The sequence below is a fragment of the Pelodiscus sinensis genome, chromosome 5 (assembly GCF_052426305.1).
Source record: "Pelodiscus sinensis isolate ZL-2025 chromosome 5, ASM5242630v1, whole genome shotgun sequence".
Lineage (NCBI taxonomy): Eukaryota > Metazoa > Chordata > Testudines > Trionychidae > Pelodiscus > Pelodiscus sinensis.
The window spans coordinates 98,133,804-98,142,481 of NC_143056.1; the positions used below are offsets into that span (position 1 = coordinate 98,133,804).

General features: G+C 48.7%; 1 protein-coding gene across 11 annotated transcripts in view; it reads right to left on the reverse strand.

Annotated features, from left to right (window-relative positions):
- The window catches only part of PAX6 (paired box 6), a 30,108-nt gene extending 21,756 nt beyond the window's left edge, over nt 1-8,352 (reverse strand). For 8 of the 11 annotated variants that reach the window (XM_089778609.1, XM_089778607.1, XM_089778603.1 and 5 more), the window contains exons 1-2: nt 2,985-3,401; nt 32-174 (exon numbers count right to left, since the gene is read on the reverse strand). The gene's annotated coding sequence lies outside the window, so the exon portion shown is untranslated. The other 3 variants (XM_025187664.3, XM_089778602.1, XM_089778601.1) reach the window with 3 other exon arrangements.
- Between the last annotated feature and the right edge of the window lie 326 nt (nt 8,353-8,678).

Here is an 8,678-nt window from a genome sequence, read left to right on the forward strand (position 1 = left end):
AGAAGTGGGGAGAAGAAATGAGCAGACTCACCTTTATGAGGCATCCTGGCTGGTTGTCAAAGCTCCTGTCAATAGTGTAAGAGCGCACTGATTTGGAATGATGGTGCTTTAAAAAGAGGTGCCAGCAAGATAGTTTTTCTCCACTGAAGCTGCTGGCTGTGTGATCTTGAATCCCTGGGAAGGAGACAGAGATTGACAATCAAATGGGCTGTCAGTGGCTGGAGAGTGAGAGAGAAGGAGTGTGTGAGCGGAGCCGGGGGAGAGAGACAGAGCACACCTATGCTGATTGGTGATGGTTCAAGTGTATTAATGTGTGTGTGCTTGGTCTCTGCCTCGCCTCCACTGCTCTTCACTGGCCCATTAGCAAAGCCTGACCTCTGTCATCATCTTCCAGCAAAACACTTCCTCCCTGCGCCTGAACCAGAGCGGGAAAGGAGGCTGAGCCAGGGCTCCCTTTTCAAACCCACTAATCACTCCGCACATGCAAATGCTCGGCTCGCTCCCACACAAAATATTGCTTTATGCAAAGCAACGCCATTGCCTGCCCGCTCCGGATTGGATGCCCGGGCGCAGTGGCTGGTTCAATTGGCCCATTTGTTTGAATATGAATGCACTTGGGTTTTGCTCCTCGCCTAGATTTTTTCCTCTTCCCTGTGTTCCCTTCTATCATCCCTGCGCGCTGAGGCTCTGGGCAGACTACTAGCGAGCAGTCACTTCATCTGCAGTTTTGTCTTTGGAACAATGTTTAATTTTTTTTGGAGGGGAGGGGGGAGAGGGAGCTTCTGAAAGCCATCGGTGCTGTCTGAACTTTATCTCCCCTACCCAAGTACCTTTTCTCAACTAAAACATAAACTCTACTCCCCCCCTTCACATTAGACACTGAGGTAAATAAATAATGTGTCTTTGGGGGAAAACACAGCACACTGCTTTCCAATACAGCTTAGGTGGTTTTTTGTTTTGTTTTGTGTTTTGGGAGCCTAGAGAGAGAGAGAGAGAGAGAGAGAGAGAGAGAAAGAGAGAGGGGGGAGGGAGGGCTGGCAAAAAAGATCAATTTGCATTTAAACAGTTAGCTCCCACCAGACAATAGAGATAAGGAAAAAAATAACATTCAAATGGTAAAGACATAAATATTTGGGAGACAGGCGCTTTGTAAATTGTGAATTGCCTAGAGCCATCCAAGTTTTACAGCCCCCCCCCCTTTCTCCAAACCTGATGGAGGGGGGCAGGCTCTTCCGAGCTTGGAAAGTGCAGAGCAAATACACAATTTACTTTGTGTATTGAGAGCTCTTGTGAAAGGCCCTGGAGAGTCCTTTACCAAACACTCGCAAACTTCCACGTGCCATTTGTTGACTAAGAGCCGCTGGGGCTTTCTTTAAAGACACCATGGGGGTGCGTGTGGAAATCTCCCCACTTATGGGTGCGTGAGAAGGGGGAGATGCGCCGGGCACCCAGCTTTGTTCCGCTGCCCACGGAGGGGCTGGTGCTTTTCGCTTTATTTTGGTTTGTGTTTTGCAAAGGCAGCGCCCCTTCAGTAGCTGCCAGAAAACCAAGGGGGGAAAGTAAGTAAATGACTTCGCTGCTCTGACCACACACCACAAGTACATTTGTTGAATGCCGGACTATTAAGACACACCTCAGTAAACCCTAAAGCAACCCCTCAGCGCGTGCATTTAAGGTTACACTGGGAGCACCAGTCTGAGCTCAGGGTGTCCCGATCGTTGCTGGCGAGTGGTCCGCTGAGGGGGGAGGACGGTCCGCACAACAAGGGGGGGGGGGCGAAGAGGGGAGAGAAGGGGGACGCTGCGAGGAGGAAAAGTGGAGCGGAGGAACGCGCGGCGCATGAAATGAAGTCGTAGCCGCATACACTTGACTTCTCTTGACATGTGAAAAGTGCTAAAAGTCAAAGCTCATCAATAAAGTATCTTGAAATTGAATAAGAGCCCTGACAACCATTGCGGGCTCAAATAAAGTACAATGAGGAGACAAACGACTCTGCCAAGGAGTTTGCATGGGAGTGAAAGGACGCCTCAATAGGAGCTGGATAATGGGCTGCCCGGCCGTCATGCACTGTCATCTCCAGTCCTGCAGAGAAGCTGCCACCGCTCCTAATAGCACAAAATGGGCTCTTAAGAGACTACTGGCTTTTTCCTCCCCCCTTTCCTCGGGTGCCATTCTGCCTTGATGCTGATGCTCTCTAATGCGTGGTTTGGGGAGAGCAGGGGCTTCTCCGAGGGCTGCCCCTGGAATTCTGGGGGCAGCTGAGCCAAGCTCTCCTTTGGCTCACGGGGTGCAGGGGAAGGCAGAGCTGCCTCCAGGTCGGCGGTCAGGGAGCCTGGAAAAAACCTGCTGCAAACGCCAGTCGGGGAAGGGGGATCCCGCTCCCTTCCCCTTTCCAACACTTTGGGGAGTCTCACCCAGCGCGGCAAGGCCAGGAAATAACACGGGTCCTGTAAGGGGACGGAAGGAAGGAGCCCGGCGCTGCTCTTGGGAACTCAGCGTTTGCCTGGCCACGTCGTTGACACGCAGTTGTACTGGTTCAGGCCTAAGTCAAGCTGCCTTTTTTCCTAGCCCTGCGGATTCATGAAAAACCGGAGCGACGCTCGTGATGGGACCGTGAGCTGTGTGTGTGTCTGTCTGTCTGTCTGTCCGTCCATAGGATCTGCCTGGAAGGTAAATTAGGCGCAACAGAATCTGAGGACATGAACAAAGGTGCTTTTCCAACTCTGGCACTGGAGTGTGCCCCGCTCTGAGACCGCGGGCGGGGTAGCACATGTGCAATCACCGACCATACTGTGGTTACTCTCAACACGTCGGTCACCTCCCTCCAGCCCAGCTTCTCAAGCCACCCCAGAGTGGGAAGCCGTTGAGAAAGCGTCCCGGTACCCTACGCACAGGAAACCTCTCTCGGGGGGTTCCCCTTAGTTTCAAGCGCTCAGAGAGGATCTTTCCAAGAGGCAAAAGGGAAATTTAAAAAAAATACACACCAATCTCTTGCTTGTCTCCTTCCCCAGGGGGCTGTTGCTGCTTGCCACACAACTTGGCAAAGTGTCCCGGACAGAACCCAGTTCTGCTAGCTATTGCGGGCCACCTCTGCTTGCATCCTGGAGGGAGAAGTAGCTTCTGGAACTGAAATCGACAAATCTCGGAGGCTCCAAGGAGATTTGAAAAGCAGGGATCTAGTCCTTTTCTGGAGTGAAGTCCGCCGGCTCCTCTCTCTCTCTCTCTTTCTTTCTTACACCCCACCCCCCATCCCAAGGATTTTTTAAAAAATTCTCATCCACGGGGTATTAAGAGGGAGGAAGAAAAAAATTACTTTGTCCGGAATTGCAGACAATATCATTTTTACAACCCCTCAATTAGCCATCCTTTGGATTAGCACCTTCTTAGGCTTCATCTCCAGAATAAAGAAGCCGTAATCTTGTTGCTATTTTCCCCTGGGGCGCAGTCGACTTTGTATCCCCTCCCCAAAAAAGTCCCCCCTCCCCAAAAAAAATCACGAGAGGAGGGAAACTGACGTCATTCTGGGACTGAGGGGGGGGAGGGCTTGGGAAACAGCCACACTGCTACTGATTTAGCAGGACATGGGGGAAAAGGAGCCCCAGAAGCGACCCCCTCCTCCACCAAAAAAGTTGGAAGAAAGAAAAGAGGGGGAGGATCGGAGAGGGAGAGGAGGGGGAGGGGAGAGAACGTGTGTGTGTGTGTGTGTGTGTGTGTGTGTGTGAGCGAGCGAGAGAGAGAGAGCTCGCCCATATGTGAGCGAGCGAGAGGAGTTTCTTTAGCCGGTGTGTGCCAGTCCCAAGTATGTCCAACTTAGAGCCATTCCTGCCCTGATCGCCTTCCCCTGCAGGGACTGCACCGCCCGGAGGCAGCCCCTTGGGAGGAAACCCTGCTCTCCCGTGACTCACCGTGGCACGCCAGGATCACCAGACCTGTACCTGCTCTAAAATGTACAGACCAGGAAGTCCCCGCAAAGTTGAGGCACAACTCTAAGGACGCCATTTTAACTCCAGCTGCCTGCAAACGCGCCTCTAGTCCCGTTTTCAAGACGGGGCATTTTGTTTTCAGTCCAGGAGGGGTTTGCCAAAGCACAACGCTTCGGGGGGTTAGGCACGCAACGGGGCAGGACGCAGGGCACTTTTTTTTGCACTTGATCTTTAATCCAAGCAGCTCTTTATGGCTACTCCCCCTCCCCAGTCCAGCAAGGCAAATGCAAATCGATGAGCCATTGGTAGGAATGGCCATCCATGTCCCATGGCAGTGAGGAGGGAGGCTTTGTAGCACGGCGGTGGCACGTAGGAGCAGTTTGCTTTAGGAGTCGAGACGCGCTGAGGAAAACGTTAAGATTCACCAGCAATCTCTCTTGTCCAGGGCAAGTATGTCTGAAGGGAGCCAGGCGGCTTGCGTTGAAGTCAAGCAGGTACCTATGTAAATCCGGCTCTCAGACCCGCAGGAGCAGACGCGCAGGATGTAGAGAGATTTCCTCAGCAAATGCACCTCAGGTGGAAATGTTACCACCAAAAGGATCTCACCTCACACACTTACCCTTGGCAGAGGGCTCTAGCCCAGCAGTCCCGGACAGCTCCTACATTACTGAGTTCGAATAGTTTAGAGAGATTGTCTTCCGTGCCTAGCACAGTCACGTGGGACTTTTCAAAAACCTTCTGTTAATTTTGTTAATGACCGAGAGGACCAAACTAGAACAAACAGCGATCTAAGGAATTTCGCGTTACAGCTTTCCAGGGGGCTCCCTTCCCCCAGACCCTAGCCACCCCCATTTTCTGCAAAAGGTAGCGCTTTTTAAAAGACACCTTTCACCACCAAATACGTTTGGGATAAAATAAATCACGTAAACAGCACACATGCCCAAGGATTCCAGTTGCTCTGAGCATGGACTAAACCAGGGGTTGAAAATATGGTTGAAAATACCTCCAAAAGTATTACTGTAATTAGTCATTTACATTTTGGTCCTGTAGTCTGTTTGCATTCACGTCCATTAACCAAAACAAGGTAAGAAAATTTATTTTCTCTGGAAAGGTAAACAGAAATTTGACTAATTTCTTTTCATTGCTTTACTTGATCTTATGATCTGATGTGTATCTATTGATTTGTGTTAAGGACCAGGATGTCGCTCCTTTTTTTAGTCTATTTCTAAGCGTTAGGAGCAGGGATCTCCGAGTTAGGTACGCCTGTATCGTCTTGTTGTATTAATATCTGGGTTAGAAACTACCTTTTTTAATACCCAGAAAAATGCTTAAAGTCCTCTTGTCCAGTTCAGTCTAAAACTGAAGAGATACACAAACCCTGACGTGTTAGACTACAGTGCTTCTGCCTTCGGGACACTGAATGCCTATTTGTATACACAGGAACCGTGCTTGAAACCTCTAGTGCACAGGACATTGAGTTAAGTGGAGCTTTTCTAGTTTATAAACAATCTGCAAAAAGTTTGGAATCGATTTAACCTCTTTTATGTTGGTCTTTTGCATAGAGCACAGCTTTGTGTGCAAGAATAAAAACGTATTTCTGGACCCTAACGAAGTCATGCTGCTGTCTCTGAATCTGGAAGACGAACACACATGTTTCCATACGGGACAGCCTTTGATTCTATATGTGAAAAAATGTCGTGCAAACGGACCTGATAGAAAAGCCTATTTTTAGAGAGAGCGAGCGAGCTAAGCGCATCCTGACGGGCATTTTAAATGCTATTGATTGGGACAAGCTGTTCAAACCTCCCGTAACAGTTAATCTGCCTGTTAATCAAGTCACTAAGGAGCTCAATTTGAGTTTTATTAGCGACTGGAGAACACGGGCAGCAGAACGGATAAAAAGCCTACACTCTTGATATTGGTAAAACCAGTTCCCCCCCAAAATATATTTTCAATTACAGAGTAATTCGTAGCTTATCATCACTTCCTAACAGACACAGACAGATGGCTACACAAACGCTGGCAAGGCTAAGGGAGCCAATGAATCAAGATCTTATTCCCCGCAGCTAGAGGCACATTTTAAAAGTGACATTGTTAATATGAACTAGAGATATTTAAGACAATTTGGGCGGATAGATAGATAGATAGATAGATAGATAGATAGGCCTTTTGGATTAGAAGCAAAACGGTAAATCGGTGGGATCTGTGACAACATGAAAATGGTGTAGGTACGTCTTTGGTTGATATAAAGTGTTTTATTTAACTGAAGATTAATTCTCTTTTAAAAACAAGTAGCTTTTATTTGAGTAACTTCCCATATTTCTTCACTCGCACCATTATTTGATGTCACCATGAAATAAATGACTCAAAGCTTTCATTTCACAATCCGTTACCAGAATTTGGACCATCTGAAAGATGCATTTCAATTAATTTAATAATCAGAAATATTATTACACCTGGTAAAATCAACATTTGATCTTGTCATTTTTAATGCGAGCCAATCGCATTATATGTCAATGAAATATGCATGTAAAAGACTATCTGGTCAGAGGTAATTATGTCACAGCTTTTTCTCGGCATGACAGCTGGATAAACACAATCTCCAATAAACATCTCTAATTAGGGAGGAGGATCTGAGATGGATGGTGTTTGATTTATTACTGAAGGAGAATGTCCATTTATCGGTGTATCAGAGGGAGGCACTGCCGCGAACCTTCCTGCTAGAGTACCTTGAGGAATATTAGGAAAACAGGGAGGGTAGGTCAATTGTGTTTCCGGATTTCCATTTTGAGTTTTTTGAAAAGCTCTCGTGAGCTCCCTACACTTGTCTACCTACAGTAGAGGGATTTCCCTCTTTCCCTTTCGCCCCCTCGTTAGTGCACACCGCAGAAGTTACCAAGGAAAGATTGCGATTGTGAGTTAGGGTCTGTTTCCATTCACAGGTTCTACAGAACTTCCGTGCGCTCACGAATTCGGGCTAGCCAAAGTAGCTACCCCTCGGAACAGCTCCCAATCAGATCTCGAAAGTATAAAGCGGAGGAACTAGACTCAAAGGCAAAAAGGCGAAACATTTGAAGTGTGCAGCCCACTTCCCCCTCCCCTCCTGCCTCCAGCTAGACCACTTTTAGCTCTCATTTCCAAATAAAACTGCGCTTCCGTGGGGCCGTTAGAAAATGCGACTGAACACTGAATCCCCCCCCACCCGCCCCCAGACAACATGCAAACCAAAATCGGTCCGTTCACTTACAGGGGTAGCGTGGAAACTTCGCCCCCCAACCTACGCTGAAACTTTAAAACCGTCCCGTGTTAGCTTCTGAGGCTGATTCGCTGTGGAAGGAAATAGCAGGGCGGCTTTGGGAGTGCGTGTGTGGAATGACACGCATGTGCATGCACGGCATGGCTGAGCAGGGCTGTCTGGATCGACACACCTGCACAGCCTGAGTGTGAAACACACCTCGCAGCGCACGCAAGGCACCGGGACCGGGCTCGCCTGAGAACCAGCCAGCCAGTTTCTAAGGATTCGCGGTTTCCTGCGCTGCGCCCTGTAACTTATCAAACTCGCCAAGGGCCCGGGGCTCGCTGTGGCCACAGCCGGCCTGGAAGCGAGGGCAGGGTGTGACCGGGCTTAGTGTAACTTGAGTCCCCGCCGTTCTACCTCAGTGCAAATCGCTAATGATCAGGTCTTCCCGAGCAAAGCGCAGATCACACGGTCGGGAGATTTAAAAGGCTACCCAACGCCGTGAGCCGCATTCTTGCATTTCTAGCTGAACTCCGAGAAGCGAATCAAATATTGATAGCGCCCGGCCGCTCAAGTACCCACACTCCCCGGAAGCGTGGAAAGTTTCAGACTCAGTTTCCAAACAGACGAGTTAATTGCTCGAGATCACAAGGGGCATCCCCTCCCCACCTGTTGTAGAGTGGGGTTTGCAAAACGTTACAAAAAACCTACACAAAAGGCGAGAAAACGGATACAGAGTGATGAAGCCTACACGAATAACTGAGTTGCACCAGAAGTGGCCGTGTTCGCAACCAGCGGTGAACAGGAGCAAAAGTCTTCCGCCCAAATATGCGAGACTTCATTCTCAGGCCAGCTAATATAGACACTGATGTATTTTGTAAGTACCAGAAAAGAGCACAACTTTAAAACAGTCCCTGTACTCGGCCCATTTCAAAGACAAACAGAGGAACACAGACACAGCAAAGCAGGCAAAAGATTCAGCGAGAGAGAGAGGGTCGGATTATTATTTTCAGAGCAAGCCAGTGGCACTAGTAATGACTGTAGAAAAGGAGTATAAAATGTTACCTGGAACAGAGAGTGCAGACAGATGAACCTGACCTGCCGATTCCCACACTATTACCTTGCCGATTGTAGATAACTGGCAGGTTTGATCGCCAATTTCTACATAAGAATCTGCCACACAGTTTAAATGTCAATGACAGTAAAAAAGAGGGTGTCTTGCTTTGCACTAACTTTCCCTTAATATCAACGCCAGCGCCTCCCCTATTGGCTGGGCGGCCGCGGTGACGTCATGGAGGACAGTAGTTAGAGCTGAGCTAATAAGAAATTTTAGATAACAACGGGCATATAGGGCCTAAACCCTTTCCCCCACTGCCTGCTCCTCCTGAATCCGGGGAGTATTTAAGGCACCATATTATTCTATGGAAATATTAATGCTCACCAGTGGCATTGCATTCCCAGCTTGCAAGGCACACAGTGCATGCTGTATTACACTGTAAAATACCTTTTCCGGGGGT